The following is a 27,126-nucleotide window of genomic DNA, read 5'->3' on the forward strand; positions in this document are numbered from 1 at the left end:
AACAGTTTCAGAACCGTTGTTGGCACTGCACTCCATGACACGAGCATCACGTGCAGCATCTTCCATTCGACGAGCAATATCCAGTATCTTGGTAAGAGAACTTTCATCATCAACAAGTTCTAGAGCTCTTCGACGGAGACGTGTAGATGTGCATGTTTCAATTATTTGCTGTTTGATTTCTTTGTCAACATCAGCAAACTCACAATGGGCTGCTAAACCCTGCAGACGTGTGTGGTATTGATCCACAGTTTCATTAGAGAGTTGTTTTGCTCTCCTGAAATGCATAATTTCCATAGCAGTATTTTGCCTTGGTTTGAAATGCTCTGTTAGTTTGGCTTTGGCAGTGTCATAATCTTTGGCACCACCAGTGTCTTTCAGTGTGTCAAAGATGTCACAAACTCTATCACCTGCATAATGAAGTAGAAAGGCACGCTTTCTTTCAGCACTTTTGATGTCAGAAACTATCAACAAATTTTCAAACTTTTTAAGCCATTTGACCCACCTCTGTGACAGGTTTGTCTGGTCACAGTCAGGATCAAATGCAGGGAACTGAGGTATATTTGCCATTTTTACTGAATAAATGTAACTTATCACTTAAATGTTCCTCAGAATATTAAACACTTACTGCACTGTATATGTTAGTCAAGAATTCACTGTAATTACTTTAATTTTGCAAAGCACACAAGCATTTTAATGCAAAAGTTCACAACAGTGCACAATATAGCAGCAACTGACTTCTTATCTAGCCCTTGTGTACATGTGTTGTTCCTACTCACAGCAGCACCACAGCAGTTGGCACAGCAGTTGGTACAACAGTTGTCAGCAGTTGGTACAGCAGTTGTCAGCAGTTGGTACAGCAGTTGGTACAGCAGCAGTTGGTACAGCAGTCAGTTCAGTGTGATGAATTTTGTAGCACGAAGCGTCGTTTCGTAACCAAAACATCAGGTTTTGTACACATCAAAGCGTCGTTTCGTACACAACGTCGGCAGATTCCTCAGTACAGTTTCTTCAGCACAGCTTGGGTAGAACACAGCTTGGGTAGCACACAGCATCGGTTAGCACACAGCATCGTTTAGCACACAGCATTGGTTAGCACACAGCATCGGTTAGCATACAGCATCGGGTATGGCGCTCACAGCTTCTCTTCCTCCTCCAGGCAGCATGCTTCTCCCTTGTGTTTGAAACTGAACAAATACCTGCGTTCACAGTTCATCCTCGTCGCCAATGTGGTGTTTGTGTGTTACTGAGGAAGTCTTGGTTGTAGGGTTGATGTAAAGTCATGACTTGGTTACTGACTTTAATACTTAATATGATTACATGACTAGTAGCTACCAAGCTTGGCGGGCGCCCTGTACGCTCTATTGTTTACCTTCCTTCTCTCTCTGGCGTCCCAGCCGCCGCACATAGAAAACGGATGGTACCATTTTCTGTGAACATGACACTCACTTCATGTGTTGTTGGGTGGTATGTCTTCAACACTGCACTCTGCCCTTCACACACATGTACATATAGACACCTACAAGGCACAAGGTTTACACTCACACGCAGTGTAGGAGCCCTATATGGGGGTGTCCTGGCAGTCTCTCGTGTAAACACACTAGTCGCGCACACAAACCACGACCTTGAGTAGGGAGGGCACAAAGGCTATTTTTCACGCGCGTGGTGCCCCAGGCTTCAGGTACCGCAGGGCAGCCCACCTACTTCACGACTCTCCCCTCAGCAGGCCTCGATATTGCCACATTAATAATTCCTGCCTTAATTTCTGGCCAATCCACACATCCAGGGCCTACCACAGTTGGTAGGAGGGGCGGTGCACACTTAGTGCCGCTGTAGCTAACCTATTTGGCGCACTGAAGACTAGACCTTAGGCCTAGGACTATGTCAAACAGGAGGATGGATACATCCTGCCTGCTCCCCCTCTAGCTTGAGGGCAACTGTACATACATACATACATACATACATACATACATACATACATACATACATACATACATACATACATACATACATACATACATATATACATACATACATGCATACATACATGATTACATACATGCATGCATAGAGATATTAGAAAGAACTTTTTTAGTGTCAGAGTGGTTGGCAAATGGAATGCATTAGGAAGTCATGTGGTGGAGGCTGACTCCATACACAGTGTATAGTGTAGATATGATAGAGCCCAATAGGCTCAGGAACCTGTAGACCAGTTGATTGACAGTTGAGAGGCGGGACCAAAGAGCCAGAGATCACCCCACGCAAGCACAATTAGGTGAGTACATACATACATACATTCATGCATGTATACATACATACATACATACATACATACATACATACATACATACATACATACATACATACATACATACACACATACATACTAACATATATACATGCATACATTCATGCATGTATACACACATACATACATACATACATACATACATACATACATACATACATACATACATACATACATACATACATACATACATACATACATACATACATACACATACATACTTACATACATACATGCATACATGCATGCATACATACATACATACATACATACATACATACATACATACATACATACATACATACATACATACATACATACATACATACATACATACATAAACGTCCAGTCAGCATATAGCTATTTCGGGACAAAATCCAATACAGTTTATATTGGTGAGACGCCACTGTGATGAGGAGTTTAAATATCACAGGAACTGTAGGTTAATGTGTGACATAGGTGAGGTTAGATGAGGCATCTACAAGCATCAGCTGGAGGCTGGGGGAGTGTTGTGGAGGCTGCTGGTACCTTGCCCAGATGTTGGAGGGTGGGTTTGAACACCCCCCCCCCCCACCACCGACCCCACGTTGACCGCAGAACGTTTAAGGTTACCTGCCACTCTCGCTTACCAAGGGTATCGCCCCCCCCCCCCAAACACACACATGCATCAGATACTTAACTTACAATATTTATGATTTACCAATTTATGTTACTACATAAACTCAATTTTACAATATGTATAAACTTGGAACTTAAAATTTGTCAATCTGTTTCATAAATTGATAACTTTGTGGTAACGGATCCCATACCCCATCTTGTAGGCGGTAGTGGACCCCATACCCATGTTGTGGGCGTTAGTGGACCCCATACCCATCTTGTGGGCGTTAGTGGACCCCATACCCATCTTGTGGGCGGTAGTGGACCCCATGCCCAACTTATGGGCGGTAGTGGACCCCATGCCCATCTTGTGGGCGGTAATGGACACCATGCCCATCTTGTGGGCGGTAATGGACACTATACCCATCTTGTGGGCGGTAATGGACCCCATACCCATCTTGTGGGCGGTAGTGGACCCCATACCCATCTTATGGGCGGTAGTGGATCCCATGCCCATCTTGTGGGCAGTAATGGACACCATACTCATATTGTGGGCGGTAATGGACACCATACCCATATTGTTGGCGGTAATGGACCCCATACCCATATTGTGGGCGGTAGTGAATCCCATACCCATCCTGTGGGTGGTAGTGGACCCCATACCCATATTGTGGGTGGTAATGGACCCCATACCTATCTTGTGGGTGGTAGTGGACCCCATAACTCTCTTGTGGGTGGTATAGTGGACCCCATACCCATCTTGTGGGTGGTAGTGGACCCCATACCAATCTTGTGGGTGGTAGTGGACCCCATAACTCTCTTGTGGGTGGTATAGTGGACCCCATACCTATCTTGTGGGTGGTAGTGAACCCCATACCCATCTTGTGGGTGGTAGTGGACCCCATACCCATCTTGTGGGTGGTAGTGGACCCCATAACTCTCTTGTGGGTGGTATAGTGGACCCCATACCCATCTTGTGGGTGGTAGTGGACCCCATACCAATCTTGTGGGTGGTAGTGGACCCCATACCTATCTTGTGGGTGGTAGTGGACCCCATACCTATCTTATGAGTGGTAGTGAACCCCATACCCATCTTGTGGGTGGTAGTGGACCCCATACCTATCTTGTGGGTGGTAGTGGTCCCCATATATACCCATCTTGTGGGTGGTAGTGAACCCCATACCCATCTTGTGGGTGGTAGTGGACCCCATACCTATCTTGTGGGTGGTAGTGAACCCCATACATATCTTGTGGGTGGTAGTGGACCCCATATATACCCATCTTGTGGGTGGTAGTGAACCCCATACCCATCTTGTGGGTGGTAGTGGACCCCATAACTCTCTTGTGGGTGGTATAGTGGACCCCATACCCATCTTGTGGGTGGTAGTGGACCCCATACCAATCGTGTGGGTGGTAGTGGACCCTATACCTATCTTGTGGGTGGTAGTGGACCCCATAACTATCTTGTGGGTGGTAGTGGACCACATACCCATCTTGTGGGTGGTAGTGGACCCCATACCAAACTTTAGGGTGGTAGTGGACCCCATACCCATCTTGTGGGTGGTAGTGGACTCCATACCGATCTTGTGGGTGGTAGTGGACCCCTTACCCATCCTTTGGGTGTTAATGTACCCCATACCTATCATGTCGGTGATAGTGGACCCCATACCCATCTTGTGGGTGGTAGTGGACCCCATACCTATTATACCTATAGCTAGTGGACCCCATACCTATCTTGTAGATGGTAGTGGACCCCATACCTATCTTGTGGGTGGTAGTGGACCTCATACCCATATTGTGGGTGGTAGTGGACCCCATACTCTTCCTGTGGTTGGTAGTGGACCCCTTACCCGTCCTGTGGTTAGTAGTGGACTCTATACCCATCCTCTGTGTGGTAGTGGACCCCATACCCATGTTCTGGGTGGAAGTGGACCCGATACCCATCCTGTGTGTGGTAGTGGACCCCATAATCATCTTGTGGGTGTTAGTGGACCCCATACCCATCTTGTTGGTGGTAGTAGACCTTATGCTCATCCTGGGGGTGGTAGTGGACCCCATACCCATCCTGGGGGTGGTAGTGGACCCCATACCCATCCTGTGGGTGGTAGTGGACCCTATACCTATCCTGTGGGTGGTAGTGGACCACATACTCATCTTGTATGTGGTAGTGAACCCCATACCTATCCTATGAGTAGTTATTGGGCCCAGACCCACCCTACAAGTGGTATGGATCCCTTACCCACCTAACAGATGGTAGTGGACACTATATACCCATCCTACAGTAGTTAGTAGACACTATACCGTCCTGTTTGCAGTAGTTTACCCCATAGACATTCCAACGTAACATCGTTTTCTATTTACATTTGTACAATACATCCTTTAAAGATTTTTAAAGCATAAACTAATGTATATAATGTTGATTGGTGAAGCACTATTATTCTATGTAATAATTTATAGTGCTTATTATAATTTACTAAGAACAACTAATATTTCTCAAAACAAAACTACGAGCCTTCAATAGGATGTAGCTGACATATAATATTCTAAGAGCATGGACAATAGTAGGTAAATTTCACAACCCATATGGGACCTGAAAACTACAACTTTCATTATAAGTGAACCAATCACGACTATTCTGCTATCTACGTTGATGGACGGGTACTGTGAGATGTAAATTGGTACGTGAGGTAGAGTTTGGGCCTTGGAAAAAATGTAACTCGGAATATACCACATATGTACTAATTCATATTCAACATATTGACTTAAAGCATTAAGTTATATATGTGCTATCTTGTGCGAGAACGGGTTGCACACATACACACACACACACACACACACACACACACACATACACACCAAGTGAATAGAGCCCAATAGGCTCAGGAATCTGTACATCTGTTGATTGACGATTGAGAGGCGGGAGCAAAGAGTCAGAGTTCAACCCCCGCAAATACAACTAGGTGAGTACAACTGGGTGAGTACACACACACACACACACATACACACACACACACACACACACACACACACACACACACACACACACACACACACACACACACACACACACACACACACACACACACACACATAAACACACACACAGGAGGATACTGAAAGAGTGTGCAGAGGCACTTTGCTTGCCACTCTCCATAGTGTATAGTAAGTCACTGGAGATGGGAGACCTACCAGAAATATGGAAGACGGTGACTGTGGTCCCAATATACAAAAAGGGAGACAGGCAAGAGGCACTGAACTACAGGCCAGTGTCCTTGACTTGTATGCCATGCAAGGTAATGGAGAAGATCGTGAGAAAAAACCTGGTAACACATCTGGAGAGAAGTGACAAATCGCCAACATGGGGTCAGGGAGGGTAAATCTTGCCTTACAGGCTTGATAGAATTTTACGATCAGGTGACAAAGATTAAGCAAGAAAGAGAGGGCTGGATGGACTGCATTTTCTTGGATTGTCGGAAAGCCTTTGACACAGTACCGCATAAGATGCTGGTACATAAGCTGGAGAGACAGGCAGGTGTAGCTGGTAAGGTGCTCCAGTGGATAATGGAGTATCTAAGCAATAGGAAGCAGAGAGTTACGGTGAGGGGTGAGACCTCCGATTGGCGTGAAGTCACCAGTGGAGTTCTACAGGGCTCTGTACTCGGTCCTATCTTGTTTCTGATATATGTAAATGATCTCCCGGAGAGTATCAATTCATTTCTCTCAATGCTTGCGGACGATGCTAAAATTATGAGAAGGATTAAAACAGAAGAGGACTGTTTGAGGCTTCAAGAAGACCTAGACAAGCTGAAGGAATGGTCGAACATATGGTTGTTAGAGTTTAACCCAACCAAATGTAATGTAATGAAGATAGGCCAGATATAAGGTATCATCTGGGAGAGGAAATTCTTCAGGAGTCAGAGAAGGAAAAAGACTTGGGGGTTGATATCACGCCAGACCTGTCTCCTGCAGCACATATCAAGCGGATAACATCAGCGGCATATGCCAGGCTGGCCAACATACGAACGGCATTCAGAAACTTGTGTAAAGAATCATTCAGAACTTTGTATACCACATATGTCAGGCCAATCCAGGAGTATGCATCCCCAGCATGGAGTCCATATCTAGTCAAGGATAAGACTAAACTGGAAAAGGTTCAAAGGTTTGCCACCAGACTAGTACCCGAGCTGAGAGGTATGAGCTACGAGGAGAGACTACGGGAATTAAACCTCACTTCGCTGGAAGACAGAAGAGTTAGGGGGGACATGATCACCACATTCAAGATTCTGAAGGGAATTGATAGGGTAGATAAAGACAGTCTATTTAACACAAGGGGAACACGCACACAGGTGGAAACTGAGTGCCCAAATGAGCACAAGAGATATTAGAAAGAACTTTTTTAGTGTTAGAGTGGTTGACAAATGGAATGCATTAGGAAGTGATGTGGTGGAGGCTGACTCCATACACAGTTTCAAGTGTAGATATGATAGAGCCCAATAGGCTCAGGAATCTGTACACCTGTTGATTGACGGTTGGGAGGCGGGACCAAAGAGCCAGAGCTCAACCCCCGCAAACACAACTAGGTGAGTGACTACACACACACACACACACACACACAGCACATATCAAGCGGATAACATAAGCGGCATATGCCAGGCTGGCCAACATACGAACGGCATTCAGAAACTTGTGTAAAGAATCATTCAGAACTTTGTATACCACATATGTCAGGCCAATCCTGGAGTATGCAGCCCCAGCATGGAGTCCATATCTAGTCAAGGATAAGACTAAACTGGAAAAGGTTCAAAGGTTTGCCACCAGACTAGTACCCGAGCTGAGAGGTATGAGCTACGAGGAGAGACTACGGGAATTAAACCTCACTTCGCTGGAAGACAGAAGAGTTAGGGGGGACATGATCACCACATGCAAGATTCTGAAGGGAATTGATAGGGTAGATAAAGACAGTCTATTTAACACAAGGGGAACACGCACACAGGTGGAAACTGAGTGCCCAAATGAGCACAAGAGATATTAGAAAGAACTTTTTTAGTGTTAGAGTGGTTGACAAATGGAATGCATTAGGAAGTGATGTGGTGGAGGCTGACTCCATACACAGTTTCAAGTGTAGATATGATAGAGCCCAATAGGCTCAGGAATCTGTACACCTGTTGATTGACGGTTGGGAGGCGGGACCAAAGAGCCAGAGCTCAACCCCCGCAAACACAACTAGGTGAGTGACTACACACACACACACACACACACACACACACAGCACATATCAAGCGGATAACATCAGCGGCATATGCCAGGCTGGCCAACATACGAACGGCATTCAGAAACTTGTGTAAAGAATCATTCAGAACTTTGTATACCACATATGTCAGGCCAATCCTGGAGTATGCAGCCCCAGCATGGAGTCCATATCTAGTCAAGGATAAGACTAAACTGGAAAAGGTTCAAAGGTTTGCCACCAGACTAGTACCCGAGCTGAGAGGTATGAGCTACGAGGAGAGACTACGGGAATTAAACCTCACTTCGCTGGAAGACAGAAGAGTTAGGGGGGACATGATCACCACATGCAAGATTCTGAAGGGGATTGATAGGGTAGATAAAGACAGTCTATTTAACACAAGGGGAACACGCACAAGGGGACACAGGTGGAAACTGAGTGCCCAAATGAGCCACAGAGATATTAGAAAGAACTTTTTTAGTGTCAGAGTGGTTGACAAATGGAATGCATTAGGGGGTGATGTGGTGGAGGCTCACTCCATACACAGTTTCAAGTGTAGATATGACAGAGCCCGATAGGCTCAGGAATCTGTACACCTGTTGATTGACGGTTGAGAGGCGGGACCAAAGAGCCAGAGCTCAACCCCCGCAAACACAACTAGGTGAGTACAACTAGGTGAGTACACACACACAAACACACACACACACACACACACACACTCTGATCCTTGTAGACAAACACTAACCCTAAGGAACAAAAATAGATCAAGCATGATGGTAGGAAACAGAACACAGTTGGAGGAGATTAACAGGGCGAGTCATACATGGAAATGACTGTTCGTGCATGGAGGAAAATGAAAGGGGAATTAAAGGACATGAGGGAAATTATAAGTAAACTGCAGAATGAACTAAGTGCCGCACAAGAGGAGACAAAAAACTAAAAAAAAGCCTTCCTCAGTTTCTGGCCTAGGCAACCAACCCCCAGGTAGCAGGGGATGTAGCAATGACAGGGACCCCTTTCAGTGGGTGCCAACTTTGCTGAAATTCTGAAGACGTGCCTAGAAGCTATGTCCACAGTCAAGGAAGTTGCAATGAAAGCAGTAATTTCACAGGAGGCAGCTAGATGCACTAACCAGCTAATGGAAAGGAAAAAGAGTGGTAGTGATGGTAGGTATTAAGGAACAAGAAGGTTCCAAACGGGAAGAATGGAGGGTTAAGGACAAAGCTGCAGTGTCAGGGATACTAAAGGAGATGGGAATGGTTGGGGCTGAACAAGGTATGGAAAAGTTTTTCAGATTGGCCAGTACAACAAAAACAAAAATCTATTGATGAAGGTAATATTGAGGAATGAAGCCATCGTAGAGACATCCTAGTAAAGAAGAGCAAATTGAACAATTTAAGGAAATAAAGAAAAGTATTCCTTCAGAGGGACATAACCAGGGTCGAGATAATACAGGCAGCAGATGCATGGAAAAGACGCAGGTTGAAGGAAAGGAACCAAGGAACCTCAGCCTTCAACCCAGAAATCCCAGAGAGGAGTTGTAAACCCCAAACCAGCAATTCAGGTACCTCCAGAGGGGACCCACTACTCCATAGGAGTCCCTCCAACCCCAAGCACAAATCCTCCCTTGCCCTACTCAATACTCACTGTACCACCCAAATTCTCCCTTCCTCCATATCCCGAGTATTCCCCTGCCTTCCCATCCCTTGGCCTTCTTCCTGCCCCAAGCAGGCCCAGGCATGATCTATGTCCTCCATCCCCGACCTCACCTTCCCCCAAACCCCTGTTAACTACACCACAGAAAGACGAGTCCTCACCCCAAGCACTCCTTGCTCCCCAACCCCGAGCACTCCCTGCCTCTCCACCCTCAGGACTTCTTCCTGTCCCAAGCAGGCCGGAGCAAGAACTAAGCCCTCCATCCCTCACCCAACCTCCCCTCAAACTCCTGGTAACTACTCCACAGGAGGATGAGCCTACATGTAGCCCTGTCCATGGAACGGGTTACTACACTAGTGGAGAGGGTGGGTGAAAATGGATATAGGAAAGTGAGCTTCAAGGTAATACACAAACATTGATGGGACTACCTATAAAGCAAGTGAACTGGCGGGAAGGGCACAGGAAGAAACCCCAGATGTAATAGAACTCACAGAAACAAAAATGTCAGGAGTTATATCAAAGGCTGTATTTCCAAAGGACTGTTATATAGTAAGGAAAGAGAGGGAAGGTAGAGGAGGAGGAGTGGTCTGTCCTGCTGATAAGGAAAGATTGGAGTTTTGAAGAGATGGAAATTTTGGGCTGTGAAGAATTCAGAGACTACATAACTGGAACTATGACAATGGGTGGATCTAAGATAATAGTAGCAATCATTTACAACTCTCCACTAAATGACAGAAGACCTAGACAGGAGTTTGATAGGAACCACATGGTAACCAATAGTATAATAGAGAGAGCAGCATCAGTTGCCTGCAGGAATGGATTCAGACTCTTAATCATTTAAACCATAATTAACCATTTCAAACAATCAACTATCTTTCCATGATTTCAACCATGGATTTTAGACTGGGAGAATGGGGACCCACATGGAGGTGCAGATTTATGGAGAGCTAAACTCTTGGAAGTGGCAACAAGGAACCTTCTAAGCCAACACGTAAGGGAACCCACAAAAATGAGAGGCAATGACGAACCAGCTGGACTCGACCTGATATTCACCTTGAATGAACCAGAAATAAGGGAAGTCTAATTTGAAGCCCTCATTGGAATGAGTGACCACATTGTATTAACATTTGAGTAACCGGTGAAGGTAGGGATAACCTATCCTAGGATGGGATTGGAAGGAAAAAGACTATATTACCGACAAGGAAAATATGACGAGATGAGGAACTTCCTAAGGAAAATACCATGGGAAACTGAGCTCAGAGATAAGACTATACAGAATATGATGGACAATGTCACCTATAAGTTCCAGGAAGGTGCAGACAGGTTTATCCCGGCTCAAAGGGAGAAAATAAAAAGCAACTGATGAATCCATTGTTCAATCAGGAATGAAAGGTGGCGAAGCAATTGAGTACAAGAATATGGAAAAATTTCAGGAATAAAAGAACACCAGAGAGCAGAGAGAGATACCATAATGCAAGAAATGAGTACCTCAGAGTAAGGAGAGAAGCATAGAGACAGTATGAAAATTACATCGCGAGTAAAGCTAAGACCCAACCATAACTTCTCCACAGACACATTAGGAGTAAAACAGCAGTGAAAGAACAAGAGATGAAACTGAGAAAAGGGGAGAATAAATACACAGAGAATGACAAGGTGTGTGAGGAACTTAACAACAGATTCTAGGAGGTCTTCACAATATCAGGCAACTTCAAAGTGAAAACGTGTGTACAAGTGAATGAAAAAAACCTTGGGTTTTGACCAAAGTCATAAGGTAGTGAAGAAAATCAGTTTAAGTAGCATAATTGAAAATAGTTGATGAAGTACTGTGGCAGTGTGCAGTGTGGAGCAGACCTCACCGACCTCTGACCGTGACCTCACCCCCGGCAGCAACCCTCCTACCACCCGTGGGGAGACGCTTGGAGATTCACTCACCTATTGTGTTAGCAGGACGGTAAGATACTTGGAACCCCTGTGGGTAAGGTTGCATTATAGCAATGACTAGGTCAGGAAGGGCGTCTAGATCCAGCAGTTTTATGATTGAAGCAGATAGGTTTGTGGAGAAGATGATTGGGAAATTTGTAGAGAAGAGGGATGTTTGGATAGATGATCTAATCCAGGGGGTTAAAAGTGAAGTCTTTAATAAGATACAGGACGAGGTGCAAAGACTCAAACAAGAGTTTATGGATTATATTCAAGAGGAAATCAGGAAGAGCAGGGTAGAATGGCAAGGAGAAATATCTAGGCTTACTAATGAATTTGGCAGGAATAAGGGAAGCTTGGCAGGGGAAGGGGGAGTAGTAGTAGGTGGAGTAGCGGGAGTGGGAGGGTTGGGGGTCAGCCAGGGAGGGGGCCACCAGCATGACCCTGAACTGAGAATGAGGACAATCATAATCCATGGATTGCTTGAAGCCAGGGCACAATCGAGGCAGGAAAGGATGGAGATTGAGGATTTGGAGATACAGGGGATCTTGAGAGACATGAGAGCCCAGATGGCAGGGAATGAGGTGCAAGTCCACCGACGCATTGGGCCATACAACTGTAACAGGAAACGACCTGTCCTGGTACAGTTCACTAACGAAGAGGCAGTGGATTACATACTGCATCACAAACACTTACTCAGAGGTAGCGAAAATTACTACAACGTATATATTGACAAATTCATGACGAAGGAGGAGCAGATAGCCAGCCCACATAGCAAGCAAACAACAATACAACTCTTCCCATTTGAGCGTAGATACACACCCCAATGCAAATCCACCCCATGCTAACCAGCTCACACCTTCTCAGATCACTCCCTCCCCAAATCAGCCCTCCCTGCCCCTGCTTATCTCCCCAAAACCTTCCTTGACCCCTCTGACCCCACTGCAGTCAAATTCATCCCACATTCCAAGGACCCATTCATCACCTGAACCCCCAAAACCCGTCCAGCCCTCACCCCCTCAACCCCCAAAACCCACCCAGCCCTCATCCCCTCAACCCTAAAAACCCACCCAGCCCTCATCCCCTCAATCCCCAAAACCTACCCAGCCCTCACCCCTCCTCACCCCCTCTCCTTCCATGTGACCCCCACCCTTGCGAGGGGGGTCGGAGGTTCCCCCACCCCCTCTATCCTTCCCCCTCCCAACCTCTCAACCTCTATCTGACTCCCAACCTTACGCTATCTCCCAACTTCTCTATTCCCATCAGACACTCCCTAATCTTCAGACCCAGTATGCCCTTCCTACTCCAGACCTACCTACCCAGGCCCTACCCCAGACCCTCCTACCTACCTTCTTGAGGTTATCTTGAGATGATTTCGGGGCTTTAGTGTCCCCGCGGCCCGGTCCTAGACCAGGCCTCCACCCCCAGGAAGCAGCCCGTGACAGCTAACTCCCAGGTACCTATTTACTGCTAGGTAACAGGGGCATTCAGGGTGAAAGAAACTTTGCCCATTTGTTTCTGCCTCGTGCGGGAATCGAACCCGCGCCACAGAATTACGAGTCCTGCGCGCTATCCACCAGGCTACGAGGCCCCCTAAAGGGGGCCTCGTAGGCCCCGAGGCCCCCTAAAGGCCCACCTTCCTAGAAGCCCAGCCCCCATTAGCCCCCCAAGCACCCCTCCTGACCTCTTTCATCCCCCATACACCCCCTGGACCCCCCAGACACCCCTCGGATCCCCCCGGACATCCCCCGGATCCTCCCCGCCCCCAGTCATCCCCCAGACACCCCCCAGATCCCCCAGGTCCCCCCCCCTGCCCCCAGTCACCCCCAAACACCCCCCAGATACCACCAAACCCCCAGAGAAAGGGAAAACTCTGGTACAAGAGTTTCCATGAAGAATCTCAAGGTTTGGTACACCAATGCTGATGGGGTATCTAATAAAGCAGAAGAGATAAAAGAAAGAGTAAGTGAAGCAGATCCTGACATAGTTGCAATTGTGGAAACTAAAATTAATGACATGATCTCAGATGCAATCTTTCCTCAAGGGTACCAGGTGATACAAAAAGAGAGGACACAGAGACAGGGAGGGGGAGTGGCACTCCTAATAAATCGGAAATGGAAGTTTGAAGACCTGGGAAATCGGGTTACCAATGAGTGCACAAGCTTCATACATGGAACTCTGACAGTAGATGGGAGGAAGATTGTGATCTTGGTAATCTACAATCCCCCACCAATTAGTAGAAGACCCAGGCAGGAGTATGATGACAACAACAAGGCATGTATAGATGAACTGCAGAAGGCAGCAACACTAGCCCACAGAATGAGAGCAAAGCTGCTGATCATGAGGGACTTAAATCATGGAGAGATAAATTGGGAATCAAGGAATCCCCATGGAGAGGACGAAACATGGGGAGCAAAATTAGTAGATGTTATAGACAGGAATTTCCTAACACAACATGCGAAGGAAGACACAAGGGAAAGAGGAGGAGATGCACCGAGCCTATTTTACCTGATTTTCACCCAGAACGTAGATATCGAGAATTTGGAGCATGAAATACCTCTAGGGGCCAACGACCACTGTGTCCTAGTCTTTGACTACATGATGGAATTCACACTTTTGACCATGGGACAAGAGATCTGGGAAAGGAGAGTTGACTACAGGAAAGGGGACTATAAGATGATAAGGGACTATCTGGGTGAAGTGCAGTGGGAGGAAGAAAGTAGAGGAAAAACAGTCCAAGATATGATGGACCTAGTCATACAGAAATGCCAGGAGGCCGAAGAGAGATTTATACCAACGGTACAGGGAAAAAAAAGAAGGAATATAATAACCCATGGTTTAATAGACAGTATCAGGAAGCAAAAATGGCCAGCAGGCGGGAGTGGAGGAAGTACAGAAGACAAAGGACAGAGGATAACAGGATCAGATGCAACAGAGCTAGGAACGATTACATTAACATAAGACGAACATCGGAAAGGGACTATGAGAACGATATTGCAATCAAAGCGAAAAAACAACCTAAGTTACTACACAGTCATATAAGAAGAAAAATGTCGGTGAACGACCAAGTGACACGACTAAGGAAGACAGAGGGGGCATATACTGAAAGTGACAAGGAAATCTGCGAGGCAGTGAATGCCAGTTTCCATGGAGTGTTCACTACCAAGCCTGCGCAGCTCCTATTGTTGGAAAGGGTTACCCTAGATGAAAGACTATCAGATATAGAGGTGACAGCAGAGGAGGTAATGAAACAGTTGACAACTCTAGATGCAACTAAAGCAGTTGGACCAGACAAAGTATCACTGTGGATACTAAAAGAAGCAGCACAGGCCCTCAGCGTGCCTCTGGCAATGATCTCTAATGAGTCACTTATGTTGGGAGAATTGCCTAGTTGCTGGAAGAAGGCAAATGTCGTGCCCATCTTCAAGAAAGGCGATAGGGAGGAGGCACTTAACTATAGACCTGTATCACTGACAAGCATCCCCTGTAAAATACTGGAAAGAATAATTAGGCTACGTCTGGTTGCACACCTGGAGAACATTAGGTTTGTAAACAAACATCAACATTGGTTTCTGGACAGGGAAATCGTGCCTAACAAACCTTCTGGAATTCTGTGATAAAATAATGAAGATAAGACAGGACAGAGATGGTTGGGCAGACTGCATATTTCTGGACTGCCAAAAATCTTTTGATACAGTACCGCACATGAGACTGCTGTTCAAGCTCGAGAGGCAGGCGGGGGTGGGGGGAAAGGTCCTAGCATGGATAAGGAACTACCTAACAGGAAGGAGCCAAAGAGTTACGGTAAGGGGCGAGAAGTTGGACTGGCGAACAGTAACAAGTGGAGTACCACAAGGATCGGTGCTGGGACCAATTCTATTTCTTGTATATGTTAACAACATGTTTACAGGCGTAGAGTCCTACATGTCGATGTTTGCGGATGACGCAAAGTTGATGAGAAGAGTTGTGACAGATGAGGATTGTAGGATCCTCCAAGAGGACCTGAACAGGTTGCAGAGATAGTCAGAGAAATGGCTACTGGATTTCAACACGAGCAAATGTAAAGTTAAGGAAATGGGACTAGGAGATAGGAGACCAAAGGGACAGTACACAATGAAGGGGAACAGCCTACCTGTGACGACGCGCGAAAGAGACCTGGGTGTGGACGTAACACCTAATCTATCTCCTGAGGCACATATAAACAGGATAACGACAGCAGCGTACTCTACACTGGCAAAAGTTAGAACATCATTCAGAAACTTTAAGTAAGGAGGCAGTTAGGGTGTTTTATACTGCCTACGTGAGGCCAGTCTTAGAGTATGCCACCTCATCATGGAGTCCCAATCTGAAGAAGCATATAATGAAACCGGAAAAGGTTCAGAGGTTTGCAACGAGACTCGTCCCAGAGCTACGAGGGATGGGGTATGAGGAGCGCCTGAGAGAACTGTGCCTTACGACACTAGAAAGAAGAAGGGAGAGGGGGGACATGATAGGAACGTATAAAATACTCAGAGGGATTGACAGAGTGGACATAGACGAAATGTTCACAAGGAATAGTAACAGAACGACGGGACATGGATGGAAGCTTGAAACTCAGATGAGTCACAGAGATGTTAGGAAGTTTTCTTTTAGCGTGAGAGTAGTGGGAAAATGGAATGCACTTCAGGAACAGGTTGTGGAAGCAAATACTATTCATAATTATAAAACCAGGTATGATAGGGAAAAGGGACTGGAGTCATTGCTGTAAACAACCGATACTCGAAAGGAGGGATCCAAGAGTCAATGCTCGATCCTGCAGACACAACTAGATGAGTACACATAAATATTTTTGTATTTACTATTTCTAACCAATCTATTTTCACTCTATTGTATCTATTACATATATTTATCTCAGAAACACACACACACACACACACACACTGCATGCATTAGGAAGTGATGAGGTGGAGGCTGACTCCATACACAGTTTCAAGTGTAGATATGATAGAGCCCAATAGGCTCAGGAACCTGTACACCTGTTGATTGATGGTGGAGAGGCGGGACCAAAGAGCCAGAGCTCAACCCCCGCAAGCACATCTAGGTGAGTACAACTAGGTGAGTACACACATACCCACTGGGGCGCCGGTGCCCGAGAGGACATCACGCTGGATACGTAATCCTGTGGTCCTGGGTTTGATTCCCGGTGCCGGCGGGAAACAAAATGGGCAGTTTCTTTCACCCAGATGCTCCTGTTACCTAGGTATCTAGTCTACCTAGTCTAGTCTTACCTAGTCTACCTAGCCGTAAATAGGTACCTGGGAGTTTGTTACGGCCACAATGGGACGCAACCAGGTTCTTTTCAGGTGGTACGAAAGTTCATATATCCGGCTCCAAGTTAGTAGAGGCTTTCAAGAGGTGAGCTCAGTAATGCAATTAAAATAAAAAGGGGAGGTGCATTAAATACACAAGTTCGTCACTTTAACCATATATAATTAATCTGCCCATCACCATATATATATATATAAAAGTCTTAAACGGAAAATATTACTACACTATGTACATCATCGTCTCTATCTGAAGACACTGAACACTCGGCGAAGCTCACTCCGTGCAGTCTTGTACCGGGTTTCCTTACCCGTGGCACTACCCTCAGCAGGTTCCAGGAAACAACGATGAGTGTACCCTGGCCACGGGCCAGCCAAATCACAATTCCACTAGGTGCCTCGTCGTGAAGGCCCACAACCACAGTCCAGCCTGTTGCTGGCAGGTACCAATCAGCCTCACGCTGTTAGGCCACTTCACGAGTGAATACTAGGGTTGCGAGCCCTAGGCAGGAGCTTCGTGTAACTCGCTGGTTACTCTCCTCTTTCGGCACCACAGTCGGCTGTCTTTTCCACCAGCCAGCCCCACGTACGGCGAATTCCATCACTGCCACTCCTCAGGCAGACAGTTGAACACTACAGTTCTCGTCCAGCGGCGGCTCACTGCTTCTGTAAAGCAGACTGGTGTAGAGACCTTGGCTGCCTTGGGTAGACTGACTCTTCTTGCATCACAGCAGCCCTACGTTGACTCTGTGAATACAGACACGTCATCAGTACACTGGGACACTACATGGGGACGACTGGGAAACATCACTTACTGGCTTAGACACAAATGAACACCTTTTCGTTCCATAGATGGCGCTGATTGTCTAAGCGTCACCTCACCAGAGGTCATCACCGGCTACCTCTCGAGCTAATAGGACACGAATCTAGCATTTCTGGCTGGTATAGTCTTGTCACTACTAGATGGCCTCATCCAATTAGTGAGGGTTTTGGGAGCGGACTCACAGATGGAGTTGATGTCGCTGCTCCGTGCTCTGACGATGAACTTGGGTTCGTAACAGAGTTAGACAGCTGTTACGGGTTGCTACCTAAGTGTGTGTAACCACCTATTTGTACTCACCTATTTGTGCTTGCGGGGGATGAGCTTTGTCTCTTTGATCCTGCCTCTCAACTGTTAATCAACTAGTGTACAGATTCCTGAGCGTACTGGGCTCTATCATATCTACATTTTAAACTTTGTATGGAGTCAGCCTCCACCACATCACTGCTTAATTTATTCCACTTGTTAACTACTCTGACACTGTAAAAATTCTTTCTAATGTCTGTGCGGCTCATTTGGGTACTAAGTTTCCACCTGTGTCCCCTTCTTCGTGTTCCAGCCGTGTTGAAGAGTTTGTTTTTGTCCACCCTGTCAATTCACCTGAGAATTTTGTAGGTGGTTATCATGTCTTCCTTTATTCTTCTGTTTTCCAAGGACGTGAGGTTCAGCTCCTTCAGCCTTTCCTCGTAGCTCATACCTCTCAGTTCCAGGACAAGTCTGGTGGCATACCTCTAAATCTTCTCTAACTTTGTCTTGTGTTTAACTAGATATGGACAGCAGGCTGGAGCTGCATATTCCAGGATTCGTCTGACATAAGTGGTATACAGGGTCCTGAACGATTCCTTACACAAGTTTCTAAAGGCAGTTCTTATATTGGCCAACCTAGCATATGCCGCTGATGATATCCTTTTGATGTGGGCCTCTGGGGACAGGTTCGGTGTAATATCAACCCCTCCCCCCTCCAGATCTTTCTCTCTATTTGACTCATGCAGGATTTCACCTCCCAGATGGTACCTTGTGTTCAGCCTTCTGCTTCCTTCGCCTAATTTCATTGCTTTACACTTTCCTGAGTTGAACTTTAGTAGCCATTTTCTAGATCATTCCTCCAGTTTGTCCAGGTCATCGTGAAGTCTCTGTCTATCTGCATCAGTCTTGTTTCTTCTCATAATTTTTGCATCATCAGCAAACTTTGAGAGTAACGAGTCTATAACGAGTTACATATATTAGAAACAGGATGGGTCCAAGTACAGAGCCCTGTGAGACTCCACTGGTGACATCTCGCCACTTTGAGGTCTTCCCCCGTCACAGTTACTCGCTGTTTCCTGTTGCTTAAGTACTCCCTTATCCACTGGAGCACCTTACCTTTTACTCCTGCCTGTTGCTCCAACTTTTGTATCAGCCTTTTATGGGGTACTGTGTCAAAGGCTTTCTGACAGTCCAAGAAAATGCAGTCTGCCCACCCTTCTCTTTCTTGCCTAATTTTTTGTTGTTTGGTCATAGAATTCTATTAAACCTGTGAAGCACGATGTACTATCTCTTAAACCCTGTTGGTGGTGTGTCACAAAACTATTTCCCTCTAGATGCTCTACTAGCCTTTTCCTCGCGATCTTCTCCATCACCTTGCATGGTATACTAGTTAGGGAAACTGGCCTATAGTTCAGTGTCTCTTGTCTGTCACCCTTCTTGTATATTGGGACTACGTTAGCTGTCTTCCAACTTTCCGGTAAGTCTCCTGTTTCCCGTGACCTGTTATACACCATTGAAAGTGGCACACTTAGTGTCTCTGCACCTTCTTTTAGTATCCTCGGTGAGATTCTGTAAGATCCAATAGCCTCTGTTAAATTCAGCTCCAACAGATTCCTTTTGACCTCATCACTGGTGAGGTCAAAAGCCTCCAAGGTTGCTTGGCTTGCCTCATTAAGTGCAGGGGCTTCTCCTTGTTCTTCTGCGAAGACCTCCTGGAATCTCTTGTTGAGCTCTTTACACACCTCCATATCATTCTCTGTGTATCTGTTCTCCCCTTTTCTCAGTTTCATCACCTGTTCCTTCTACTGCTGTTTTCCTCGTGATGTGGCTGTGGAGCAGTTTTGGTTGGGTCTTATCTTTACTCGCATTATCATTTTCATATTATCTCTCTGCTTCTCTCCTCACTCTGATGTACTCATTTCTGGCCCTCTGGTATCTCTCCCTGCTCTCTGGTGTTCAGTTATTCATGTAGTTTCTCCATGTTCTTTTACTCAATTGCTTCGCTACCTTACATTCCTGGTTGAACCATGGATTCTTCTGATATTTTTCTTTTATCTTCCTTTGGACTGGGGTAAAATTGTCTGCAGCTTCCTGGCACTTCATTGTGACAAAATCCATCATATCCTGCACAGTCTTCTCCAGTGGTTAAAACCAGTGGTACAAATTGATATGGGTGTTTCATTAGCAGTGACGAAGAGAATACTTAAACAAATATCTAATGAAAATCTCACCGACCTAACAAATTCTCAAAGACCTGAAAGTTGTAGCATTAAATATTATGATAGATATCGTGAGGAGACATTCACATATGGGACTAATAGAACAAGAACCCGGCAATGTGATGTTATAGTGGCCAGAATACGCCTGGGATATAAACGTATCTGGCAGCTTTCTCATAACCCAAATGTCGAGTACACAATGTGTCAACTTTGTGAAAGAGAAAACATGCACTCTCTTGAACATTATATTGTAGAATGTCCCATATTGACTGACTTTCGCCCTCCTGGGCTAAGGTATGCTGAACTCTGTAATTACTATATGAGTACTGGAACACTTGATGATATATTGGACTTGTATCCAAGATTGACCATGTAATATATCAATCATACAATGTATATATATGATGTAACTATATAATCTGAGCTTGTAAAAGCACCTTCAGTGATTAAGTGCTTAATGGCACACTAGTTTCTCTATCAGCTCTCGCACCCTGTCAGAGTAAATGAGACAAATGTATGTGAATGCATGTGTGTGTGTATGTATATGTATGGGTATAAAGTATATATGGAAGCTGATCAGAATTAAATTTCACCTTTGTGAATGTACATTAATGACACTATGTAAAAGACACATCAAACACTTTATGTTGGGCATACGTAAATCTGTGTATCTATGTATTTACGTATGTAGGTTAGCTTAGCATTTTAAAAGCACCGAATCACCTTCTGTGGTTGAGTGTTCAATAAACCCTTGAACTATATGTTTAACACTTCTCTAACCCTGTCCATGGAGGACAGAAGAAAATGTATATATGCTGGTTAGCATTGTAAATGTGTGGCCACGTCTGTGGTAGAAAATAATAATAATAAAAAAAATACATACATACATACATGCATACATACATACATACGTACATACATGCATTCATACATGCATACATACATACATATTAAATTTTGCCCAGAGGGGCGAGTTTATTGGGCAGCGCCACTCATCTTGTGAGTGGACATACCGCCATAGCAGAATGTACAACACTCCCCGATAGGAAGAAAACCCGCTGGGTTGTTCATCCTGTCACTTGTACCCAGACACAGCTGGGACTTGCTTAACTGTCTCAAGTGAACAGCTCCTCAAACAAGAAGATTAACATTTATCAACCCTTAAAAGCTTACGATATCTTGCGGGTGCAAAATGGGGAAAACAGTATCAATATTTGACAAATAGTGTTTTTCCTAACTCAAACAATGTAGGGTTTATTATTCTACACATATTCCTAATGTCTCTCAGGTGTTCACATTCACGTAGATAGTGGTCAAGGCGGTGTCCATCACTCTCACCACCTTGTCACGGTGATGTTGCCTGATAATACCTCTAATTTGTAGTAGAGTCTTGGGTATGAAGTATTCAATATGGTCTCCTTTAGCGCCTTCAGCAGCCAGCACATCTGCTCGTTCATTCCCACATATTCCAACATGGGAGGGGATCCACAGAAACTTGATGACTCTTCCCTGATTGGTAAGTACTCTCACAGCTCTCTTAATTTCAGCGACTATTGCAAGATTTTCTGCCTGATTTTTACTTAGGCTTTGCAGTGCTGCTTTTGAATCGGTGCAAATCACTGCACCACTAGTGTTCCGTTCAAAACCTTAACGCCATAACAATGGCAGTTAGCTCTGCTTGCGTTGAAGAGACATAGTTCTCAATACGTGCTTTTTCTTCATTTCTGCGTTGGAAAGTATTATCCTTGATTACCGTGTATGCTGCACCAGCCCTCCCATTGACAGGATTAGATGACCCGTCAGTGTAGATTTGATCTAGTTCATCTCCGGCTTCTTTATAAATTTCCTCGAGATACTTGTGCCTCATTTCTTGTGGTATCATGTTGAATTTTTTCATTGCCATTTCATTGATGATGATCTTGCATGAGTCGTCCTCCCAGGGAGGTAACCTCTCTACAGGCAGGAGCTCACGAGCTTGTTCAGGCAGGTGAAGCTCTTCAAGGTAGCAGACTGCTCTGTGATGCCATTTTTTGCTTCTCCTGTTTCCCCCTGAAAGTAGCACAGAGCTCAGTTTTTTCTTAGCAATATCATTGTAATGGGGATCTCTAGCTATCCTAATTGCAAGCTTAGCATTCAGCTCCTGAATTCTGCTTTTAACACTGGGAAGGGACAACTTATCTCGTAGATTAGACGTTTTGGCAGTTCTTGGAACTCCAAGAATGATTGTCATGGCTTCATTTTGAATGCTTTCAAGCCTTTTCATATCGCTTTGGGAGTAGGTGCACAGAACTGGTGCGGCATAGTCTATGACGGAGCGTACATAGGCTGTGTACATCATTTTAAGCACGGCAATAGAGGCTCTATGTCCATTCCAGGTCATAGCTTTCAGTGCCCTGAGTCGACTTTTGCATATTACTATGAGTTGATTGAGCTCCTCTTTCTTTCCCTTGTTAGAGCCGACAGTGACGCCAAGGTACCGATAGTGGTCAACCCATTCAAGTGTTACACCATTAATTTGCAGTTCTTCATTTGCTCTCCGCTTGTGATGGGAGTATGCCTTCGTCTTGTTTGTGGAGAGAGTGAAACCGAGCTCAATACATTTCCTTCCAAGGAGTTCAATGGACTGTTAAATTTTTCCCAAGGTGGGAGCTTGTATTAGGACATCATCTGCATATCCCACTTGTTGTGTTCCTTCCGGAAAATCAATATTTGCAATGGCGTTCATAAGTACATTGAATAGTGTAGGGCTTAAGACTCCGCCTTGGGGGGTCCCGAGTTCCATATTCATTGTTCTGGAGACTGCTCCATTGAAGCAAACCTTGGCTTTCCTTCCTGTGAGATAGTCTTCAACCCATTTCATGAGTCTCCCCTTGACCCCCATGCATGCAAGCTCGTCCAGGATCGCAATCCCCTGTGCTTTGTCGAAGGCTCCTTTGATGTCAACAAATACAGAGTACCTAGCCGTGTCATTAGCCAAGTAATTAACTATACAATTTGCTGTGCTCCGTCCTTTAACAAATACATTGACCCCCTCCCCTAACCTACCTATTTTGTGCAACAGTCGGTTTAGGATGATCCTTTCAAGCATCTTACAAGTACATGACACGAGATTGATAGGTCTGTAATTACCAGGGTCATTACGCTTCGGTATGGGAATAATTATTGCGTGTTTCCATTGTGTGGGCAACACTCCACTTAGGAATGACTTGTTAAACAGGTGGAGTAGTGGATTCCCAGACACTTCACACAGTGCATTGAGTATGTCGTAGGTGACGCCATCTTCACCAGGTGCTGTACTTTCACCCTTTTTCATAGCGCCCCTTACTTCTTGGGCTGTGATTGGTTCCCCATATTCGTCATCACTAGACAGTGCTCTTGTTATCCTAATTCTTCTGTCATCATGTCGCAGGAGCTGTTCCCTGCTGATTTCTGCAGGGAGGGAGGAGGAGGATGCTGCATCACTCCACTTGTGAATTAGTTCCTCAGCCTTACCCTGGGGGTCTTTGTGAGCCGCAGGCCGGGCTCTGCCCCCCTTAGCTATCTGAATTTTTGCCCACACTTGTCTTGCAGATGTTTCCCGTCCAATAGAGCTAGTGAACTCAAGCCATTGTCTTTCCCGCTCTTTAATCTTCTCTTCCCTGGCTACTTGACACACAGTTTTAAACAACTCTTGGTTACTTTCAGTGGGATGTCTCCGGTACTCTCTACTCATGTCTCGCACATTTGCATTAAGCATCTTTATGTAATCATTCTCATACCATTTTATTTTCTTCCTCTGAGGGTTGCTTCGCCCAGGCGTACGGCGCGGAACTCTTAGACAGCTCTCAATTTGGTGATTAAGGTCATCAACAAATGTGTCAATGTCTTCTGGGATTTGGTATTCCGTGAACCAGTCACTCATCCTGTTTATGAAGTGCGGCCTCATATCTGGTCCGAGTGATAACCTTTTTCTTTTATTCGTCTCTTTCCTTCTCTTGCTCATGTCGACGGTGGTAATCAGTGCCCAATGGTCACTACATAAACTGTGCACAATGTGTGTACTGGCATCTGTGTCCTGTGCATTCAGCAGGAGAGCATAGTCTAATCTGCCGCCTCTGAGGTGAGTTGGCTGTTCATCACCCAGGACTCTAATGTTTTCACTTCCCCTGACAAAGAGTGACAGTTTCCGTCCATTGACATTGGGCTGATGACAGTTGGCACCAAAGTGTGGGTGTCTGGCATTCAGATCACCGACCAGCGGGGAAGGTTCTTCATTAACAAATTCAGGCAGTGTGTCAAGGTCAAGTTTACTCTGTGGGACATATAGGTTGGTTATATGTAGAACATTATTGTTTAAGTAAAGGGTTACTCCCAGTGATTCAAACTCATCCCCATGTGCAGGTCATTAATAATCTGTGCGGGAATGTTGTTATTTACAAAAGTGATGAGACCCCGTTTTCTTTCCCCAGAGGGCAGGGAGAACTTGCGATAACCGCTGAACCTTGGGTTGATGTCATCACCTACCATCGTCTCCTGTAGCACTATGACGTCAGTTTGGTGTTCACGGACGTACTGTATGATGTCATTAATTCTATTGCGAACTCCATTACAGTTCCATTGCAGTATAGTGAGATGTTGTTCATTGTGATGATCCATTTTGAGGTTGTTTGTCATCAGCTGCACGTGTGTAATTATTATGTTCACATGTGTCATCGTGTATTCCATGGTGTGTGGTGTTACTGCGTGCACTGGTGTTACTGTGTGTACTGGTGTTACTGTGTGCACTGGTGTTACTGTGTGTACTGGCGTTACTGTGTGCACTGGTGTCACTGTGTGCACTGGTGTTACTGTGTGCATTGGTGTTACTGTGTGCACTGGTGTTACTGTGTGCACTGGCGTTACTGTGTGTACTGGCGTTACTGTGTGCACTGGTGTCACTGTGTGCACTGGTGTTACTGTGTGCACTGGTGTTACTGTATGCACTGGTGTTACTGTGTGTACTGGTGTTACTGTATGCACTGGTGTTACTGTGTGCACTGGTGTCACTGTGTGCACTGGTGTTACTGTGTGCACTGGTGTTACTGTGTGCACAGGTGTTACTGTGTGCACTGGTGTTACTGTGTGCACTGGTGGCACAGTGTGCACTGGTGGCACTGTGTGCACTGGTGTTACTGTGTGCACTGGTGTTACTGTGTGCACTGGTGTTACTGTGTGCACTGGTGTTACTGTGTGCACTGGTGTTACTGTGCGCACTGGTGTTACTGTGTGCACTGGTGTTACTGTGTGCACTGGTGTTACTGTGTGCACTGGTGGCACTGTGTGCACTGGTGGCACTGTGTGCACTGGTGTTACTGTGTGCACTGGTGTTACTGTGTGCACTGGTGTTACTGTGTGCACTGGTGTTACTGTGTGCACTGGTGTCACTGTGTGCACTGGTGTCACTGTGTGCACTGGTGTTACTGTGTGCACTGGTGTTACTTTGTGCACTGGTGTTACTGTGTGCACTGGTGTTACTGTGTGCACTGGTGTTACTGTGTGCACTGGTGTTACTGTGTGCACTGGTGTTACTGTGTGCACTGGTGTTACTGTGTGCACTGGTGTTACTGTGTGCACTGGTGTTACTGTGTGCACTGGTGTTACTGTGTGCACTGGTGTTACTGTGTGCACTGGTGTTACTGTGCGCACTGGTGTTACTGTGTGCACTGGTGTTACTGTGTGCACTGGTGGCACTGTGTGCACTGGTGGCACTGTGTGCACTGGTGTTACTGTGTGCACTGGTGTTACTGTGTGCACTGGTGTTACTGTGTGCACTGGTGTTACTGTGTGCACTGGTGTTACTGTGTGCACTGGTGTCACTGTGTGCACTGGTGTTACTGTGTGCACTGGTGTTACTGTGTGCACTGGTGTTACTTTGTGCACTGGTGTTACTGTGTGCACTGGTGTTACTGTGTGCACTGGTGTTACTGTGTGCACTGGTGTTACTGTGTGCACTGGTGTTACTGTGTGCACTGGTGTTACTGTGTGCACTGGTGTTACTGTGTGCACTGGTGTTACTGTGTGCACTGGTGTCACTGTGTGCACTGGTGTTACTGTGTGCACTGGTGTTACTGTGTGCACTGGTGTTACTTTGTGCACTGGTGTTACTGTGTGCACTGGTGTTACTGTGTGCACTGGTGTTACTGTGTGCACTGGTGATACTGTGTGCACTGGTGTTACTTTGTGCACTGGTGTTACTGTGTGCACTGGTGTTACTTTGTGCACTGGTGTTACTTTGTGCACTGGTGTTACTGTGTGCACTGGTGTTACTGTGTGCACTGGTGTCACTGTGTGCACTGGTGTTACTGTGTGCACTGGTGTTACTGTGTGCACTGGTGTTACTGTGTGCACTGGTGTTACTGTGTGCACTGGTGGCACTGTGTGCACTGGTGTTACTGTGTGCACTGGTGTTACTGTGTGCACTGGTGTTACTGTGTGCACTGGTGTTACTGTGTGCACTGGTGTTACTTTGTGCACTGGTGTTACTGTGTGCACTGGTGTTACTGTGTGCACTGGTGTCACTGTGTGCACTGGTGTTACTGTGTGCACTGGTGTTACTGTGTGCACTGGTGTTACTGTGTGCACTGGTGTTACTGTGTGCATTGGTGTTACTTTGTGCACTGGTGTTACTGTGTGCACTGGTGTTACTTTGTGCACTGGTGTCACTGTGTGCACTGGTGTTACTGTGTGCACTGGTGTTACTGTGTGCACTGGTGTTACTGTATGCACTGGTGTTACTGTGTGCACTGGTGTTACTGTGTGCACTGGTGTTACTGTGTGCACTGGTGTTACTGTGTGCACTGGTGTTACTGTATGCA

Source organism: Procambarus clarkii, chromosome 23, assembly GCF_040958095.1.
Source record: "Procambarus clarkii isolate CNS0578487 chromosome 23, FALCON_Pclarkii_2.0, whole genome shotgun sequence".
NCBI classification, from domain to species: Eukaryota; Metazoa; Arthropoda; class Malacostraca; order Decapoda; family Cambaridae; genus Procambarus; species Procambarus clarkii.